A 20,457-nucleotide genomic window follows, 5' to 3' on the forward strand; every position below is an offset into this window, starting at 1 on the left:
AAAATAAGAACTCATGGTGTTGGGGGGCCGGGGATAAAGGATTGATTCACTGACAACATACAGAAAGTAAAGACGAAGAGCTCGCTTTCGGGTTGGCAAGCTTTCACTGGTGGAGTTCCACAGGGATCATGGCAGCACAGTGGTTAGCACTGCTGCCTCGCAGCGCCAGGGACCTGAGTTTGATTCCTGGCTTGAGTCACTGTCCGTGCGGATCTGCATGTTCTCTTCGTGTCTGCGTGGGTTTCCTCCGGGTGCTCCGGTTTCCTCCCACAGTCCGAAAGGTGTGCTGGTTCGGTGGATTGGCCGTGCTAAATTCTCCCTCAGTGTACCCGAACAGGTGCTGGAGTCTGGCAACGCGGTGATTTTCACAGTAACTTCATTGCAGTGTTTATGTAAGCCTGCTTGTGACACTAATAAATAAATAGACTTTTACATTTCAGGGCTGGGGCCTCAATTACGTACAAAGTAATTTTAATGAATGAAACAAATATATGGTCATTAAATTTGCTAATGATACCAAAAAGAGTAGGAGAATGTGTTGTCGAGAGAAGTTAAGAAACGTAGAAACAAGAAGCAGGAGTTGGCCATTTGGCCCTTCAAGCCTGCTCTGTCATTCATTTTGATCATGGCTGATCATCGAATTCAATATCCTGATCCTGCCTTCTTCCTCATATCCCTTGATCCCTTTAGGTCCAAGAGCTATATCTAATTTCTTCTTGAAATCACTCAACATTTTGGCCTCAGCTCCTTTCTGTGGTAGTGAATTCCACACATTTGCCACCCTCTGGGTGAAGAAAGTTCTCCTCACCTCAGTTCTAAAACATTTACCTCTTATCTTCAAACTATGACCCCCTAGTTCTATGCTCCCCTACCATCGGGAACATTCTTTCTGAATCCAAGCTGTTTAACCCTGTTGAGATCCTCTTTCACTCTTCTAAACTCCAGTGAATAGAATCCTAATCGACTTTCTGAATCTACACTGTCTAAACCTGTTAGAATTTTGTACGTTTCTATGAGATTCCCCTCTCACTCTTCTAAACTCAAGTGAATATCATCCTAAGCACCTACAAAAAGGGATATAGATGGCTTAAGTGAGGAAGCAAAGATTTGGCAGATGGAGTAAAATGTGGGAAGGGATGAACTTGTCCACTCTGGCAGGAAGACTAGAAAAGCAATGTGCTATTCAAATGGCGAGAGATTCCTGGCTTGGGTCAATGTGCTATTCAAATGGCGAGAGATTCCTGGCTTGGGTCACTGTCTGTGCAGAGTCTGCACATTCTCTGTGTGGGTTTTCCTCTGGATGATATGGTTTCCTCTCACAATCCGAAAGATGCGCTAGTTAGGGTGCATCGGTGTACCCGGACAGGCACCAGAATGTAGTGACAATGTAGTTTTCATACTAACTACATTGCAGTGTTAATGTAAGCCTACCTGTGACACTAACGAATAAACCTAAAGTTAAAACCAAAGCCAGCAAATGTCTGGGTACACCAGCACTTGCAAATTCCACTCCAAGCCACACACCATCGCCACTCTTTTGCTATCACAGGGTCAAAATCATGGAAATTCCTTCCTAACAGCACTATGGGTGTACTTACAACACATAGCAGTTCAAGATGGTGGATCACCACCACCCTTTTTAGGGCAAATCAAAACAGGCAATAAATGTTGGCCTTGCCCACGTGGATTTTACTAAAAATACTTTAAGCGAATAGCATATTTTTGCAATTGACACAGTTCCTGCAGCCGTAATTACCCTCAATCTCTGCCTGGAACCAGGGAAGTGGGACCCTAGTGGTATTATCCCTTGACCATTAATCCAGAAACTCAGCTAATGTTCTGGGAACCCGGGTTCGAAACCCGCCATGGCAGATGGTGGAATTTGAATTCAGTAAAAACCGTCTGGAATTAAGAATCTACTGATGATTATGAAACCATTGCTGATGGTCAGAAAAGCGCATCTCATTCACTCATGTCTTTTAGAGAAGGGGATCTGCTGCCCTTACCTGGTCTGGCCTACATGTGATTCCAGAGCCACAGCAACATGATTGACTCCCAACTGCCCTCCAAGGACAACTAGGGATGGGCAATGAATGCTGGCCAGTCTGTGATACCCGTGTCCCATGAATAAATAAAAAAAAAGCTTAATAATGGTTGTGGAGAGCCTTGATCTTCCCTGTGTCTCATTCCCCATGTCCCTGTGAGGATGGATTCAAAAGTATATATTTTTAGGGAAGATTGTGCCATTCTATAAAGAAGGCTGTGTATCTGCCCATGTGTTTTTGCGTGAACATTATTTAATTAAGCTGGAGAAAGGTTAATGGAGACAACTTGTCTGGGAGAGTTGAGAGATGAAAGGGATAAAGATCCTGAATGCTATAAGGGGCCATGGTGAAGTGGATTTATAAGTAAATATGTTAGATTAACATTTTTCATTAGGGGATAGATAGGGATTTCACTTTTCAGCTGTTAAATTTCAAAGGGGAGAAATGAGCTTTTACGGCTAATAAAGATTTCAAAGGTAAACCAGGCAAGGTCATTACTTTTTAATTTGATCAAAAAGGCAATAGGAAGGCATGACTTTTATATTTTTAAGCAAATTACTTCCTAAAGGCACTAAGGACAATAAATTTGAAGATGAAAGGAAATAAAAAGATAAATGAGGAAAATTGTTGACCTAAATTCATAGAATTACAGAATCGCACAGTGCAGAAGAGGCCCTTCAGCCCATCAAGTCTGCACCAACAAACTAGAAACACCTGAATGTCCGTCTAAACACATTTACAAGCATTTGGCCCATAACTCTGAATGTTATGATGTGCCAAATGCTCATCCAGGTACTTTTTAAAGGATACAAGGCAATTCGCCTCCACCACCCTCCCAGGCAGCACATTCCAGACTGTCACCATTGCCGGGTAAAAACGTTTTTCCTCACATCCCCCTAAATCTCCTGCCCCTCACCTTGAACCTATGTCCTCTCATGACTCACCCTTCCACTAAGAGGAGCAGCTGCTCCTTAACCATTCTGCCCATGTCCCTCATAATCTTGTACAAAATTGTGATAGTTGTGTCAGGAAAGCATCTTGGGACCAATGCCAGACATCTGTGCTGTGAGAAGTTGTGAAATCGGAAGCAGTGTCAGCAAGCAGTCCGATTTCTGAATTCTCTTGGATTTCCACAAGAGAGTGGAAGAGAGTGAGAAGGCATAGAACATAGAACACTACAGCACATGTACTTCGGCCCACATGTTGCTCTGATCATATCCACACCTACCAGGCCTATCTATAACTCTCAATCCCATTAAATCCCATGTACTCATCCAGAAGTCTCTTAAAAGACCCCAAAGAGTTCGCCTCTACCACCACCGACGGCAGCCGATTCCACTCACTCACCACCCTCTGAGTGAAAAACTTACCCCTGACGTCTCCTCTGTACTTGCTTCCCTGCACCTTAAACCTGTGTCCTATAGTAGCGACCATTTCAGCCCGGGGAAATAGCCTCTGAGAATCCACCCTATCCATTCCTCTCAACATCTTATAAACCTCTATCAGGTCACCTCTCAACCTTCGTCTCTCCAGGGTGAAGAGATCTAGCTCCCTCAACCTATCCTCATAAGGCATGCCACCCAATCCAGGCAACATCCTTGTAAATCTAAGTTGGGAACAAAGGCATTGTGATTGGCAGAGGGGCCATGTTGTGTATCTTTACTAAAATGACAGCAGTTATACCTTGGGTAATATGACTGGATTTTTTAAGAGTTGGAAATCTATCAGGGAGTGTTGCCGAGATGGCATTTACTTGTGTGTTCTGACTAAGTGAGTTCCTTTGGGAAAGTTTTGTAAGAGTGTTTTAATTGCATGTCTTTTATTTTCTTCCGGTTAATAAACTGTTAATTTTTTAAAATCCAAAAGAAGTATTGGGGATTCTATGCTCCTGGGATCAGTAGTTGCTCTCCTTGTTCACAGAATACAAAAAAAAGTTATGATCAGTAAGACAGGTTTCCCCCTGGGATTTGGCCAGCTCAGCAAATAACATCTGCTGTGGACCATTACAGTGCCTCGCCTACTCTTGTCTATCCATTCTCTCCTTAATCCTCTGCCTCTCCACCTGTAAGACTTCTTTAACGTCTACCTTTTTGATTGCATTCTGTCTTTGTCATGGCCTAGTGAAATTATCGCTAGACTATTAAAATTGCTGGGAAAATTGCAGCCCGCTGGGTTGTTGAGAGCCTCCTGCCCTGGTGCCATCAGTTGCTGGCAGGTTTCCATTTTCAGCATCTCCCCTGAGCCGGTGGTAACGACACAGTCCCAAGCTGGCAGTGGGATCCTGGTTAATGCCTGGACGTCAGGTCCCAGTGGCATCACGGGGCACCACCGACCTGCGACTTTTGTGGGGCAGCCTGAGGCTGGGGTAGCTATGAACATTCAGTCAGGTCAGCCCCGGCGGACAACCTGAGCAGGACCTAGAGACTCCCAAATGGGCATAATCAGTTAAACAACAATAACTCTCTGTGGAGCCAGTGGTCTGGCAAGATGGACTGGCCTTTCCCACCACAAGAACCATAGAAACTAGAAGCATAGAAACATAAAAGATAGGGGCAGGAGGAGGCCATTTGGCCCTTCGAGCCTGCTCTACTCTTCATCACGATCATGGCTGATTGTCCAACTCAAGATTCTAATCCTGCTTTCTCCCCATAACCTTTGATCCCACTCACCGCAAATGCTATATCCAGCCACCTCTTGAAAACATTCAATGTTTTGGCATCAACTACTTCCTGTGGTAATGAATTCCACTTGTTCACCAGTCTTTGGGTGAAGAAATGTCTCCTCATCTCTGTTCTAAATGGTCTACCCCGGAACCTCAGACTGTGACCCATGGTTCTGGCCTCCCCCACCATTGGGAACATCCGACCTGCATCTACCCTGTCTAATCCTGTTAGAGTTTTGTCAGTTGCAACTGAGACTCCCCCCTCATTTGTCTGAATCCAGCGAGAAAAGCAGGAGGAGGCCATTTGACTCTGCTCCACCATTCATTATGATCCTGGCTCCTCCCCTCAATCCCACCCTCCCCGCCCCCTCCCCCTCGCCGTCCCCCCTTCCTCCCTAATGGGATCATCCCTTGTGTCCATAGAAAGTTTTAAACGTTCCCATTCTGGACCTGTAAGACAGCCAGTGAAACCCTCTTCCAACCCCCCCCCCAACTCCACTCTCTCCCCCAACCCCTCCCACTCCACCCTCCCCCATGAGCCTGCAGCAGTGGTGGACTGGCCAACTTTAAGGGCATTCAAACGGTCATTGGATAGACATATGGATAACATTGGAATAGTTTAGGTGAGAGGGTCATTAGATTGGTTCCACTGGCCGGTGCAACATCGAGGGCCGAAGGGCCTGTACTGTGCTGTAATGTCCTATGTTCTAAAGCCCGTCTGCCGATCACAATGCCTTTGTTCCCAGCTGCAGGGACTGTTGGTAGTTTGCTTGTATTTTGATCTGTTCTATTGAGTGATCACAGCAGACACATTCGCAACACTGCAGCGGGAGACACCACTTAGTCGGTGCTGATCAATCACAATTTTAATAATCCCACCATTGGCAATTGGCTAGTCCCACAGCTGCTGGCGATAGCAATCTCCTCCGTAGCCCGATGCCGCGTTGATATCAAACAGATGAGCAATGTGGGGCAATATTGCAACGTTGAATTTCATTTACAAGTTATAGCCCTCCGCACAGTCTGTGCACAGTCACAATGAGTCAGCAAGGGTTGAGTGAATGCTTCAAGGCTACTCATCTTCCAAAGAGCCCTAAGCAGGTTTACAAGGACGTACCACTCACATTAAACATTATTCGCATCGGGTTAGACAGCCAAACGGTCGAGGCTGATCCCTTGAGTGATTTTCTACTTTGACGGATTTGTAATGGAACCCATGTCAGAATGTGCAATAAAACTCAAAACACCTGAGACCATTAGACAGCGAGCTCAGACCATCAAAACACAAGCAACATGTTTTGTCCGTCCTGATTCAGGGCACATGCAGCCCCCGTGGCTGGCACGGTGGCACAGTGGTTAGCACTGCCGCCTCACAGTGCCGGGGACGCGGGTTCGATTCCCGGCTTGGGTCACTGCCTGTGTGGAGTTTGTACGTTCTCCCCGTGTCTGCGTGGGTTTCCTCCCACAGTCTGAAAGACGTGCTGGTTAGTGTGGGGAATTTTGCAGTAACTTCATTGCAGTGTTATCGTAAGCCTTACTTGTGACAAATAAACTTTAACTAAAATATTCAGACGTTGAGGAGCAAATGTACTCAGGATGAACATGGAAAGCTCTGATGGAATGAGGCCCCCTTTGGAAATTGATTGCTGATCTGTTAGGCTGCCCAGCAGATGTAGTCCACTCGGAGGCTGCACACTCTCTGATCTCATGCTGCACAGCTTCACGGAGTGTTTACCCGTGCCCTGAGGAATTCTCCTGTTCAAAGCGACAACAAAAGCTTGCACTGATATATCACGCCTTTCACACAGTAAAACATTCCAAGGCACTTCAAAGAAACGTGGTGGCACAGTGGTTAGCACTGCTGCCTCACAGCATCTGATTCGATTCCAGCCTCGGGTTACCGTCTGTGTAGAGTTTGTACAACCTTGTATAACCTGTGTCTGTGTGGGTTTCCTCCGGGTGCTCCAGTTTCCTTCCACAGTCCAAAGATGTGTAGTTAAGGTGGATTGGCCATGCTAAATTGCCCCTTCGTGTCCAAAGGTGCACATGTTTGGTAGTTTGACCACGGTAAATGCAAATGGCAAATGATGCTGGATTTGAGACTGATGGATATATGTTACCCAAATATATAATCAGATGTGGCAACCAGGACTTCAGCTGCCCCAAGACCCTAAACTAAGAAATTCCCGCTGCCCTATCTTCATAGAATCATAGAACCCTACAGTGCAGAAGGAGGCCATTCAGCCCATCTGGTCTGCACTGATCGCAATCCCACCTGGACACCCTATCCCCATTCATTTACTCTAGCTAGTCCCTCTGACACTAAGGGTCAATTTAGCATGGCCAATCCACCTAATCTGCTCATCTTTGGACTGCGGGAGGAAACCGGAACTCCCGAAGGAAATCCACGCAGACACGGGGAGAATGTGCAAACTCCACCCAGACAGTGACCAAAATCGGGAATCGAACCAGGTCCCTTTGGGTGGTGTACAGAGTTAGGCCGCATGATCAGCCATCATCTCACTGAATGGCAAAACAGACCCGACAGAGGTATTCAAAATCAAGAGGCGGCTAGACAGAGTTATGGGGGGAGGGGAGGGCTGAGATGGTATGGTCTTACAGAGAGCCGATGGGCCGAATGGCCTTTTTCTGCACTGTAGCAATCTGTGGTTCTATGACACAAAATCTGACACTGAGCAAGAGGTATTTGGCCAATTGATAAAAAGCTGAGTCAAGAAGGTGGATTAGAAGAGGTGTCATGATGGATGGTGGCATGGCGGCAGAGTGGTTAGCACTGCAGCCTCACAGCGCCAGGGACCCGGGTTCAATTCCCGGCTTGGGTCACTGTCTGTGTGGAGTTCGCACATTCTCCCCATGTCTGCATGGGTTTTCCAGGGGGTCCGGTTTCCTCCCACAGTCCAAAGATGTGCAGGTTAGATGGATTGGCCGTGCTAAATTGTCCCTTAGTGTCAGGAGGACTAGCTGAGATAAATGCATGGGGTTAAAGGGATAGGGCCCAGGCGGGATTGTTGTCGGTATAGACTCGATGGGCCGAACGGTCTCCATTTGCACTGTAGAATTCTATGAAGAGAGGGGAGCGGGAATTTCACAGTTTAGGATCTTGTGGCGGCTGAAAGCTTGGCTGCCAACAGTGGAGTGAAAATAATTGGGAATGCACGTGGGGCTAGACTGGAGAGTGCTGGAGTGTCCGTCTGGATTATGTACTTACGTCTTTGGAGAAGACTATAATTATTTTGTTTAAGCACCTTAGAAAAGACAATTGGGGTCATCTTCAAATATTTACATCCAGAATTTGTGAATAGCACTTCAGTGATTTTGAAGAAAGGCTTACGACTGGGGTGAAGTGGCAAAAGCTGCTGGAAGTGTTGGAGACGATCAGAGGTGACTGGAGCAATGAAAGAATGATTGTTGTTCCGTACGTAGGACGGACTGCTACAATCAGGACCGCATCCAATGAAACAGAACCTGCTGTAATTGGGGTTTTTGTTATAGTGTCACAAGTAGGCTTACATTAACACTGCAATGCAGTTACTGTGAAAATCCCCTAGTCGCCACACCCCGGCTCATGTTTGGGTACTCTGCGGGTGAATTAACATGGCCAGTGCACCTAACCAGCACGTCTTTCAGAGTGTGGGAGGAAACTGGAGCACCCGGAGGAAATCCGTGAAGACACGAGGAGAATGTGCAAACTCCACACAGGCAGTGACCCAAGCCCCTTAGTGTCCAAAGATGTGCAGGTCAGGGGGGATTGACCATGCTAAATTGCCCCTTGGTGTCCCAGAATGTGCAGGTTAAGTGGATTGGCCATGCTAAATTGCCCCTTATTGTCCAAAGATGTGCAGGTTAGGTGGATTAGCCACGATAAATGCACAGGGAATGTGACTGTTCTGCAAACAGTAAATGAAGCTGGATCTGAGGTTGTTATTTGTTGTCCAAAGGTATAATGTGATGTGGGACAGAGGCAGGTGTACAGAGTTAAGCTGCAAGACCAGCCAACATCCTGTCTGGTAAAGCAGATCAGATAGACGTGTTCTATCCAGGTTAACTCACAGAAAGCAAAGTGTATGGGTAAATGGGTGTTTTTCTGGTTGGCAATCATTGACTAGTAGCATGCCTCAGGGATCAGCGTTGAGACCGCAATTGTCTACGATTTATATGGAAGATTTGCAGTTGGGGACCAAGTCTAGTGTGTCAAAATTCGCAGATGACACTAAGATGGATGGCAGAGCAAAGTGAGCAAAGGACGCCGAAAGTCTGCAAAGGGATATAGATAGTCTAAGTGAGTGGGCAAGGGTCTGGCAGATGGAGTACAATGTTGGTAAATGTGAGGCCATCCATTTTGGTAGGAATAACAGCAAAATGGACTATTATTTAAATGGTAAAAAATTGCAGCATGCTGCTGTGCAGAGGGACCTGGGTGTCCTTGTGCAGGAATCACAAAAAAGTTGTTTTGCAGGTGCAGCAGGTAATTAAGAAGGCAAATGGAATTTTGCCCTTCATTGCGAGAGGGATGGAGCTTAAAAACAGCGAGGTTAGGTTGCAGCTGTATAAGGTGCTGGTGAGGCCACATCTCGAGTACTGTGTACAATTTTGGTCTCCTTACTTGAGAAGGGATATACTGGTACTAGAGAGGATGCAGAGGAGATTCACTAGGTTGATTCCGGAGTTGAGAGGGTTGGCTATGAGGAGAGACTGAGTAGACGGGGGCTATACTCATTGGAATTCAGAAGAATGAGGGGAGATCTTATAGGAGCATATAAAATTAGGAAGGGAATAGATAAAATAAAAGTAGGGAAGTTGTTTTCACTGGCTGGTGAAACTAGAACTAGGGGGCATGGTCTCAAAATAAGGGGAAGCAGATTTAGGACTGAGTTGAGGAGGAACTTCTTCACACAAAGGGTTGGGAATCTGTGGAATTCCCTGCCCAGTGAAGCAGTTGAGGCTACCTCATTGAATGTTTTTAAGGCGAGGATAGATAAGTTTTTGAACAGTAAAGGAGTTGTGGCTTATGGTGAGTGGGCAGGTAAGTGGAGCTGAGTCCGTGAAAAGATCAGCCATGACCCCTTATTGAGTAGCAGAGAAGGCTCGAGGGGCCAGATGGCCTACTCCTGCTTCAGATCTTATGTTCTTATGTTCAAAATTAAGAGGGTCTGGGACAGAGTAGTCAGCGAGAAGGTTCCCATTCACGTGAAAGGATCGGGAATGAGAGGGGCACAGGTTTAAGTAATTAGTGAAGGAAGAACAAGTGACAGGAGGAAAACATTTTTCACACAGCGAGCGGTTAGGATTTGGCATTCACTGCCTGAGAGAGTGGTGGAGGCAGGCACGATCGAAGCTTTCAAAAAAAGCATGCACACCAGCCACAATCACCAGCTTCAGGAGAGAAGATATTGGTGGATGATCTACAGGTTCAGATAGAGTAATAGCACTCACTGGTTGCAAGCAGAGGTTTGACTTTGTAAAGTGTTATTTGTTGATGCGTGGATGTTATTGAGAAACACTCGGTGCTGCGTTAAGACTCAGAGTGCCGGGCAGTTGGAAGTTTGAGATTTTTATCATCCGACATGATTAGACATCTCTGGGAAGCAGATGGGGATTTCAGTGGGAGAAGCTGTCAGCCAGATGGAGAGACGATGTGAAGTTTGACCTCTGCGTGTAGCAGGTGCTGTCTCCCATGCAACAATTAAATCTGGCGTCGGAAGACAGAACTACATCCAAACTGAGAAAGAGCGATGTCTGTTATTTTAAATGTCCCCCAAATGCGATCGATTGTCTTTCCCACGACACAGATATAAAACGATACTTGATATATTATTGTCACATGCATTAGTCTACAGTGAAAAATATTGATAGTAGGTTGGGATGGATGGGACTTTAATGGTAGCTGATTCTGGGAGTGCTGTGGGTTAAATGGACCTCCAACTATACAGGTTTACAGTGTGGAAACAGGCCCTTCGGCCCAACTTGTCTATGCCGCCCTGTTTGTTTTGAACCCCTAAGCTAACCCTCATTGTCTGCATTGGCCCATATCCCTCTATACCCATCTTACCCATGCAACTAGGGTGGGAGGTTAGCGGGCAAGCCACACACTCAAAAGTCTCCCCAATGACAGGATCCTGGGTGACTTTAACTCTCCAGTTCCGTGTGAATGTGGTTCTCAGGTTGACAAAGAGTTGCATGGAATCCCTACTGTGCAGAATGAGGCCATTTGGCCCATTGAGTCTGCACCTACTCTCCAAAAGAGCATCCCACCCAGGCCCCATCCCCTTAACTCTATGTATTTATTCCGCTAATCCCCCTATACTACTCATCTTGGGACACTGAAGAGCAATTTAGCATGGCCAATCCAAATAACCTGCACATTTTTAGACTGTGGGAGGAAACTGGAGCACCTGGAGGAAACTCACGCAGACACAGGGATAATGTGCAGGCTCCATATAGATGGTCACCCAAGCTGGAAATTGAACCCAGACCCCTGGCGGTGTGAGGCAGCAGTGCTAATCACCGTGACACCGTGTTCGTGGTGGATTGGTTGAAGGGAAAATAGGGTGTAACCTTTCTCCAGCAGGAAACCCATTCCTTTTCTGCGTAAACTCACCTCTTGGAGGGGAGGTCACGTTCGAGTCCCGGGCTGTATGTAATGCTCAGACAATACAGAGAGGTAGCTAGTCATGGAGGCATCTAGAATTCTCCTGGAGAGAGTGAGAGGAGCGATGCCTGCTGTGAAGAACCCTCCCCTGCCTATATTACCTTCAACCAGCAGCCAATCTCTTCAACAAAAGCCACATCCCTCTTCTCACATACTTGTGCCCCAGTGAAGAGGGCAGGAGGGTGTGCCAGGAGTAGCAGTTGGCATACCCAAAACTGAGGTGCCAACCTGGTGAAGCTACAACACATGGCTGCTTGCGAGACAAACGGCATAACCACAAACGATCGACAGAGAAGTCCACATCCCTTGAATTAATCTTTATATAAAAACACGGCATCGTGATCAAATCCCCCTATTCCCACTCCCCTCTCTCCCTTTGACTGGCTGCTGCACGGGCAATGAGGCTCCACATATACATTCCACCTGGTTGAGTGGATGCATGGAAATTGTTAATGGATGTGAAACAGGGTTAGAGTAACAGCAGGGTTTGAAGTTGCCATGTAATGGTAGGAAGGACTATTACTTACATGGCAAAAAACTGCAGCAGGCGACGGTGCAGAGGGACCTCGGGGTCCTTGTGCATGAGTCGCAAAAACCCAGCCTGCAGGTGCAGCAGGTGGTCAGGAAGGCGAATGGGATGCTGGCCTTCATAGCGAGGGGGATTGAATATAAAAGTAGGGAGGTCTTGCTGCAGCTGTATAGGGCATTGGTGAGGCCGCAGCTGGAGTACTGTGTGCAGTTTTGGTCGCTGCACTTACGCAAGGATATTTTGGCCTTGGAGGGAGTGCAGAGGAGGTTTACTAGGCTGATACCGGACTTGAGGGGGTTGAACTATGAGGAGAGGCTGAATAAACTAGGCTTGTACTTGTTGGAGTTTAGAAGAATGAGGGGAGATCTCATTGAGACATATAAGATGATGAATGGGATGGATAGGATAGAGGTGGAGAGGCTCTTCCCGCTCAGAAAGGACAGTGGGACTAGAGGGCACAGCCTCAAGATAAAGGGGGGGGGCGGTTTAGAACAGAGTTGAGGACGAACTTCTTCACTCAAAGGGTGGTGAATCTCTGGAATTCTCTGCCCGTTGAAGTGGTGGAGGCTGCCTCGCTAAATATATTTAAGACGCGGGTTGATAGGTTTTTGATAGGCAAGGGGATTAAGGGTTATGGGGAGAGGGCGGGAAAGTGGAACTGAGCCACGACAGATCAGCCATGATCTTATTGAATGGTGGGGCAGGCTCGAAGGGCTAGATGGCCTACTCCTGCTCCTATTTCTTATGTTCTTATGCTCTGCACATTTCTATCAAACAGAGATTCAAGGACCCGGATTTTTGTAGGGAGGGGAGGGGGTGGGAGGTTGGTGGTGGCAGAGGGAAGTTTGGGAGGGCAGAGAATGTCTGGCACCCAGCAAGGCCTTGGAAGTGGAGACCTCTCTGAATGAGCTGCTGAGAGCCCCAACTGTCATTAAAAAAATAGATTTACTTTGTCAACGAAGGTGCACAGAAGGGAAAGAAAAGTTGATTGTCAGATTTAAAGTGTTATAATAAGCTACTCTTAATGTGGTCTCTTGTGATTTTTGGGACTTACTGCCACCTCTCCCTCCCACCTTCATCCCTTCCCCCCTCACTCCACTTTCCCCTGCCTCCACCTCAACCCCCCTCAATCCCCTTACCGCCTCACTCCACTCACTCCCTCAATCCACCTCAATCCTCCTCAATCCCTTTGCCCCTTCACTCCACTCACTCCCTCACTCTACTTCACGCCCCTCAACCCTCCCACTACTCCAATTCGCTCACCCATCCCCATTTCGCCCCCCTCACACCCCTCATCCCCTCGTCACCCTCAACCCCCTTACTTCCACACTCTCACTTCCCACTTCCCTTCACTCCCCACCCCCCAATCCCCTTCCCCTCCTCGCCCCACCATCGCCATGGGTATTGCAACAGGTGGAGGCAGATAGCCATTGGCTGGTGGTGGGATCTTTCAGTCCCGCCGCTGCCAATGGGCTCTGCCGCGTTTGCCCTCTCTGCAGCAATGTCACCAGAAATCCGGGTGGTGGAATGGCCAGAAAATCCCACCCAATAACAAGTGTTCAGGTTCACAGAAATAGAGTCGCGTCTGACAAATTTACTGGAGTTCTATGAGGATGTGTCTAGGGCGGTGGATAGAGGAGAGCCGGTGGATGTGGTCTTTCTTGATTTTCAGAAGGCGTTTGACAAGGTGCCTCACAAGAGGTTATTGCAGAAGGTCAGGGGCCGTGGAGCTGGGGGTAGGGTGTTAGCGTGGATAGAGGATTGGTTGTCAAATAGGAGGCAGAGAGTGGGGGTCAACGGGTGCTATTCGGATTGGCGGATGGTGACTAGTGGGGTGCCCCAAGGGTCGGTGCTGGGGCCTCAGCTATTTACCATTTATATAAGAACATAAGAAAAGAACATAAGAAATAGGAGCAGGAGTAGGCCATCTGGCCCTTCGAGCCTGCCCCGCCATTCAATAAGATCATGGCTGATCTGTCGTGGCTCAGTTCCACTTTTCCGCCCTCTCCCCATAACCCTTAATCCCCTCTCCTATCAAAAACCCATCAACCCGCTTCTTAAAAATATTTAGCGAGGCAGCCTCCACCACTTCAACGGGCAGAGAATTCCAGATATTCACCACCCTTTGAGTGAAGAAGTTCCTCCTCAACTCCGTTCTAAACCGCCCCCCCTTTATCTTGAGGCTGTGCCCCCTAGTCCTACTGTCTTTTTTGAGCGGGAAGAGTCTCTCCACCTCTATCCTATCCATCCCATTCATCATCTTATACGTCTCAATGAGATCTCCCCTCATTCTTCTAAACTCTAACGAGTACAAGCCTAGTTTATTCAGCCTCTCCTCATAGCTCAACCCCCTCAACTCCGGTATCAGCCTAGTAAACCTCCTCTGCACTCCCTCCAAGGCCAAAATATCCTTGCGCAGGTGCGGCGCCCAAAACTGCACACAGTACTCCAGCTGTGGCCTCACCAATGCCCTATACAGCTGCAGCAAGACCTCCCTACTTTTATATTCAATCCCCCTCACGATGAAGGCCAGCATCCCATTCGCCTTCCTGACCACCTGCTGCACCTGCAGGCTGGGTTTTTGCGACTCATGCACAAGGACCCCGAGGTCCCTCTGCACCGTCGCCTGCTGCAGTTTTTCGCCACGTAAGTAATAGTCCTTCCTACCATTCTTCCTACCAAAGTGGACCACCTCACACTTGCCAACATTAAATTCCATTTGCCATTTCCTGGCCCATTCGCCCAGCCTATCTAGATCCTTCTGCAGACTCTCCACACCCTCCGCACAATTTGCCTTTCCCCCAATCTTGGTGTCATCAGCAAATTTCGACACCCTACACTTGGTTCCCTCCTCCAGATCATCTATATAAATGGTAAATAGCTGAGGCCCCAGCACCGACCCCTGGGGCACCCCACTAGTCACCAACCGCCAATCCGAATAGCACCCATTGACCCCCACTCTCTGCCTCCTATTTGACAACCAATCCTCTATCCACGCTAACACCCTACCCCCAACTCCATGTCCTCTGACCTTCTGCAGTAACCTCTTGTGAGGTACCTTATCAAACGCCTTCTGAAAATCCAGAAAGACCACATCCACCGGCTCTCCTCTATCCACCGCCCTAGACACATCCTCATAGAACTCCAGTAAATTTGTCAGACACGACTTCCCTTTAATGAAACCGTGTTGCGTCTGCCCTATCAAGCAATTCCCTTCAAGATGCCTCGCAATTTCCTCCTTAATGACGGATTCTAACATTTTACCTACCACAGACGTTAAACTAACCGGCCTATAATTCCCCGCCTTTTGCCTGGCACCCTTCTTAAACAACGGCGTAACATTAGCCGTTTTCCAATCTTCCGGCACTTCCCCGGAATCCAGCGACGTCTGGAAAATAACCACCAAGGCATCCACTATAACCTCCGCCATTTCTTTCAGAACCCTCGGATGCATTCCATCCGGTCCTGGGGACTTGTCCACAATCAGCCCCTCCAGTCTGTCGCGCACCACCTCTCTAGTAACAGTAATGTCATTAAGACCCTCCAGTCCTACCACCTTTCCATCGCTAACACCCGGCAAATTATTCACGTCCTCCTCCGTGAAGACAGAAACAAAAACGTTATTCAAGACCTTAGCCATATCCCCATCCCCTACCACTAGGTCCCCTTTCTCATCCTCTAAGGGACCAACGTTCACCCTAGCCAGCCTCTTCCTTTTTATATATTTATAAAAACTCTTGCTATCCTTTTTTATATTAAGCGCTAGCCCAGCTTCATAGCTTCTTCTACCCTCCTTTATCAACTTTTTTGTCAATCTTTGTTGACATTTAAACCTTTCCCTATCCTCTTCTTGCCCACTGCTCTTAGCTACTCTAAATTCCTCCGCTTTTAATTTAACACTTTCCTTCACCTCCTTCGTTATCCACGGCTTATTACCTCTCTTCCTACTGTCCTTTTTAACCATCGGAATAAATTTCTGCTGAGCACCAAGAAAGATCTCCTTAAAGATCCTCCACTGCTCCTCAGCAGACCTACCTTCCAACGCGCTCCCCCAGTCCACATTCGCCAATTCTTCTCTCATCCTACCATACTCCCCTCTATTCAAACAAAGGACGCGTGTCCGGGAACCCACTTTCTCCTCCTCCATCTGCAACAGAAACTCCACCATACAATGATCACTCTCTCCAAGAGGATCCTTCACCGCAAGGTCCCTAATTCTACCCGCCTCATTACATAGCACCAGATCCAAGATAGCTCGCTCCCTCGTCGGCTCCAACACACACTGTTCCAGGAAACTATCCCGGCAGCATTCCAAGAACTCCTCCTCGAGCCCACCGTGTCCAACATGGGTCGACCAATCAATATGCAGATTGAAATCCCCCATAACTACTGCCGTCCCAAGGAGGGAACCGAGTGTAGGGTGTCGAAATTTGCTGATGACACCAAGATTGGTGGAACGGCAAATTGTGCGGAGGGTGTGGAGAGTCTGCAGAAGGATCTAGATAGGCTGGGCGAATAGGCCAGGAACTGGCAAATGGAATTTAATGTTGGCAAGTGCGAGGTGGTCCACTTTGGTAGGAATAATGGTAGGAAGGATTATTACTTACGTGGTGAAAAACTGCAGCAGGCGACGGTGCAGAGGGACCTCGGGATCCTTGTGCAAGAGTCACAAAAACCCAGCTTGCAGGTGCAGCAGGTGGTCAGGAAGGCAAATGGGATGCTGGCCTTCATAGCGAGGGGGATTGAATATAAAAGTAGGGAGGTCTTGCTGCGACTGTATAGGGCATTGGTGAGGCCGCAGCTGAAGTACTGTGTGCAGTTTTGGGCGCCGTACTTACGCAAGGATATTTTGGCCTTGGAGGGAGTGCAGAGGAGGTTTACTAGGCTGATGCCGGAGTTGAGGGGGTTGAGCTATGAGGAGAGGCTGAATAAACTAGGCTTGTACTCGTTAGAGTTTAGAAGAATGAGGGGAGATCTCATTGAGACGTATAAGATGATGAATGGGATGGATAGGATAGAGGTGGAGAGACTCTTCCCGCTCAGAAAGGACAGTAGAACTAGGGGGCACAGCCTCAAGATAAAGGGGGGGCGGTTTAGAACGGAGTTGAGGAAGAACTTCTTCACTCAAAGGGTGGTGAATCTCTGGAATTCTCTGCCCGTTGAAGTGGTGGAGGCTACCTCGCTAAATATTTTTAAGACGCGGGTTGATGGGTTTTTGATAAGCGAGGGGATTAAAGGTTATGGGGAGAGGGCGGGAATGTGGAACTGAGACACGACAGATCAGCCATGATCTTATTGAATGGCGGGGCAGGCTCGAGGGGCTAGATGGCCTACTCCTGCTCCTATTTCTTATGTTCTTATGTTCTTATGTAGATGCCAACTGCTTATCACTCCCGTTGTTGGTACTTTAACAATCCATCTGATTGGCACTTTTATAGGATAATAGCAACAGTAATTATTTTAAAAGAAAATCTTTTTAAGCATTTCCATACATACCATTTTTACTACAGGGTTCATTAGCTCTATACAGAATGTATAATGGCAGACTGAGCAAGAGAGTACTTTCAGTTAAAGTTAAAAATTAAAGTTTATTTATTAGTCACAAGTAGGCGTACATAATCACTGCAATGAAGTTACTGTGAAATTCCCCTAATCACCATACTCCGGCACCTATTTAGGTATATTGAGGGAGAATTTAGCATGGTCAATTTGCCTGTCCTACACATCGTTTGGACTGTGGGAGGAAACCCATGCAGACATAGGGAGAACATGCAAACTCCACACAGACAGTCACCCAAGCTGGGAATCGAACCTGGGCCTCTGGCACTTTGAGGCTGCCGTGCTAACCACTGTGCCACTGAGTTGGCCTGGGTGGTGTGAGGGGCCATTGGAGGTGATTGGTGAGGCATGAGGTTGGCATGGGTCACGGTGGTGGTCTGAGGAATGGGTGGGTGGGTGGTGAGATGTGAGCGGCGAAGGCGAGGGATGAGGTTCCAGAGAATCAAAACAGCTTGGGAGGAATCTTCCAGCCATGCACGCCGGTGGGATTTTGGCTGGGTGCCAACTTCTCCATCCTCGCTTGCAGCGGCGCTGGGGCACGAATAGCCAGAAAATTCTGACCCTTGTCTCAGAACTCTGTTGCTCCTTTGTCTGCCCTGATCTGCTTCAACGGGGTGGCAGACTTGAGTCTATCTTAGACTTGTCCTCCCTTGGCCCCCTACACCTTGTAGACTACCTGCTGAGAGCATTGCTGCTCTTGCTGTTGTTGAGTGGTTGGAACATCTAGCACCTTGTCTACAGTAAGACAAGCTTAGCACCCCCCTCCTGTTAAAGACAAGTCAGTCAGGCTTGTTGTCAGGCTGGTTCTATTCCTCTATTTCAACTTAAGTTAAAAAGTCAAACCCAAAATATAGCATTCTGATAAGTTTTGCATGTTAATATAAAGACATGGGTCCTTTATGCCAGGTTAGAGCAATCAAGGTCTGAGCTGAACAGTCCAAAGTCCTAAGATGTGTGGGTAAGATGGATTGGCCATTCTAGATTGCCCCTTAGTGCCAGGGGGAGTAGCTAGGGAGAATGCATGGGGTTATGGGGATACGGCCGGGGTAGGATTGTGGTCAGTACAGACTCGATGGGCCAAATGCCCTCCTTCTGCACTGTAAGATTCAATGAGGGGAGGCAATGGCCTGGTGGTATTATCACGAGACTATTAATCCAGAAGCTCAGTTAATGTTATGAGGACCCAGGTTCGAATCCTCCCATGGTAGAATTTGAAATCAATAAACAATATCTGGATCTGACCACGAAACCATTGTCGGAAAAAGAACATCTGGGTCACTAATTCACTTTAGGGGAGGAAATCTGCCTGGTCTGGCCTACATGTGACGCCACAGCCACAGCAAAACGGTTGGTTCTCAACTGCCTTCTGGAATTGGCCTAGCAAGTTTCACAGGTCAAGGGCAACTAGGGATGGGCAATAAATGCTGGCCAGCCAGCGACGCCCATATCCCACAAAAGAATGAAAAAAAATTTCCCCTCAGTACTGAACTGGGGTTGGCGAGACGTTTGTGCTCAAGCCTGCAGGCTGGGCCTTGAAACCTGAACTTTCCCCTTTGGAGGCAAGTTTCAGGCAACCAATATACCTCGACCACTTCTGCCTTCACTCCGTACATAGTGCCAGTCTCAACGGTTTGTTAGTTCCTTATTTATTGTCAACAAAAGCCCTAAAAGCCCAGCAAACCTTTGATGCCAAGAATATAACTTTCCTGAAGGAAAACAGTTTACTTCAACCTGTGTGAGTTTGTTTTTATTCTAACTACTGCTTATGTTTGATTGAATGTGCTTCTCTGCTTTCATTTAAATTATTGACAATTTATTCAGTGTCTGAAGAAGAATAGGATCCCTGCGTTATCAACATCTAAACCAGTCAGGAGATTTGGAAGAGATAATCAGTACAGGACGCCAAGCCAAGCAGTAATTATTACTGGGATAACTTTACTTGAACATTGGAATTGATATCTACCAGGAGATTTGAGAAGTGTGGAGGCAAATCTAAATATAATAGTCTGTTTTATTATTCACTGTCAAATGAAATAAAATAAAGCTGATAAAATTTCAGATTCAAAGTTCATGTGGGTAATAAAAATGAAAAACAGTTTTCTGTGAGGATTGAAGGAATTTCAGCACAGCTGGGTTTTTACCTTCTGCCTATCCACCCACACCCACTCATCAACCAGCCACCTACCCACCCATCCCTGCTGTTCCCCTCTCTCCCTACCTCCATCCATCTATTCTTCTGCCTAACCACTCACCCATCCATCAACCCAGCCACTTACCCACCCCCTGCCCCTCCCTCCCCCCATCCCTCCATCCCTCCTTCCCTCCCTCCGTCCTTACCTCTATTCTATTGTCTGCCCACCCACTCACCCATTAACCCAGCCACCTACCCACTCATTTGTCCCTTTCTCCCTCCTCCCTCTATCCATCTATCTGTCCATCTGCTCACCCATCCACTCAGCAACCCACCCACTCACCCACCTGCCTGTCCCTCCCTCCTTCCTTCCTTCCCTCCCTCCATCCCTCCGTCTATCCTTCTGTCTGTCCACCCACTCACCCATCAACCCAGTCACCTACCCACTCTCCCTCCCTCCATCCCTCTCTCCCTCTGTCCAGCTATACATTCATCTGTCCACCCATCCACTCATCAACCTATCCACCCACCCATCTGACAATCCGTGCTCCCGATCCTTTCTCCTTCCTTCCCATTCTCCCTGCCTCCCTCCCTCTGTTTGGCCATCCATCCACCCACCCGGCCATCCATCCACCCAGCCACTTACCTGCTTCCGTCCATCCTTATTTGACCACTTATCCATCATCCGTCCATCCACCTGTCCATCCATCCATCCACTCTTCCGCCCATCCACCCTTCTGTCCATCCACCCTTCCGTCCATACATCCGTCCGTCTGTCCATCTATCCATCCATCTGTCCATCCATCTCAGTTAGCCATTTGGGGCTTTGGGGGCGAGTTGTCACTCTGAATGAACTGTTGG

General features: G+C 47.7%; 1 protein-coding gene across 1 annotated transcript in view; it reads left to right on the forward strand.

Annotated features, from left to right (window-relative positions):
* LOC145346862 (cadherin-7-like) overlaps positions 1-20,457 on the forward strand; it is a 167,743-nt gene that overhangs the window by 107,589 nt on the left and 39,697 nt on the right. The gene's annotated exons all lie outside the window — the stretch shown is intronic.

The sequence above is a fragment of the Carcharhinus amblyrhynchos genome, chromosome 8 (assembly GCF_965287045.1).
Source record: "Carcharhinus amblyrhynchos chromosome 8, sCarAmb.v2.hapA, whole genome shotgun sequence".
Taxonomy (NCBI): Eukaryota; Metazoa; Chordata; class Chondrichthyes; order Carcharhiniformes; family Carcharhinidae; genus Carcharhinus; species Carcharhinus amblyrhynchos.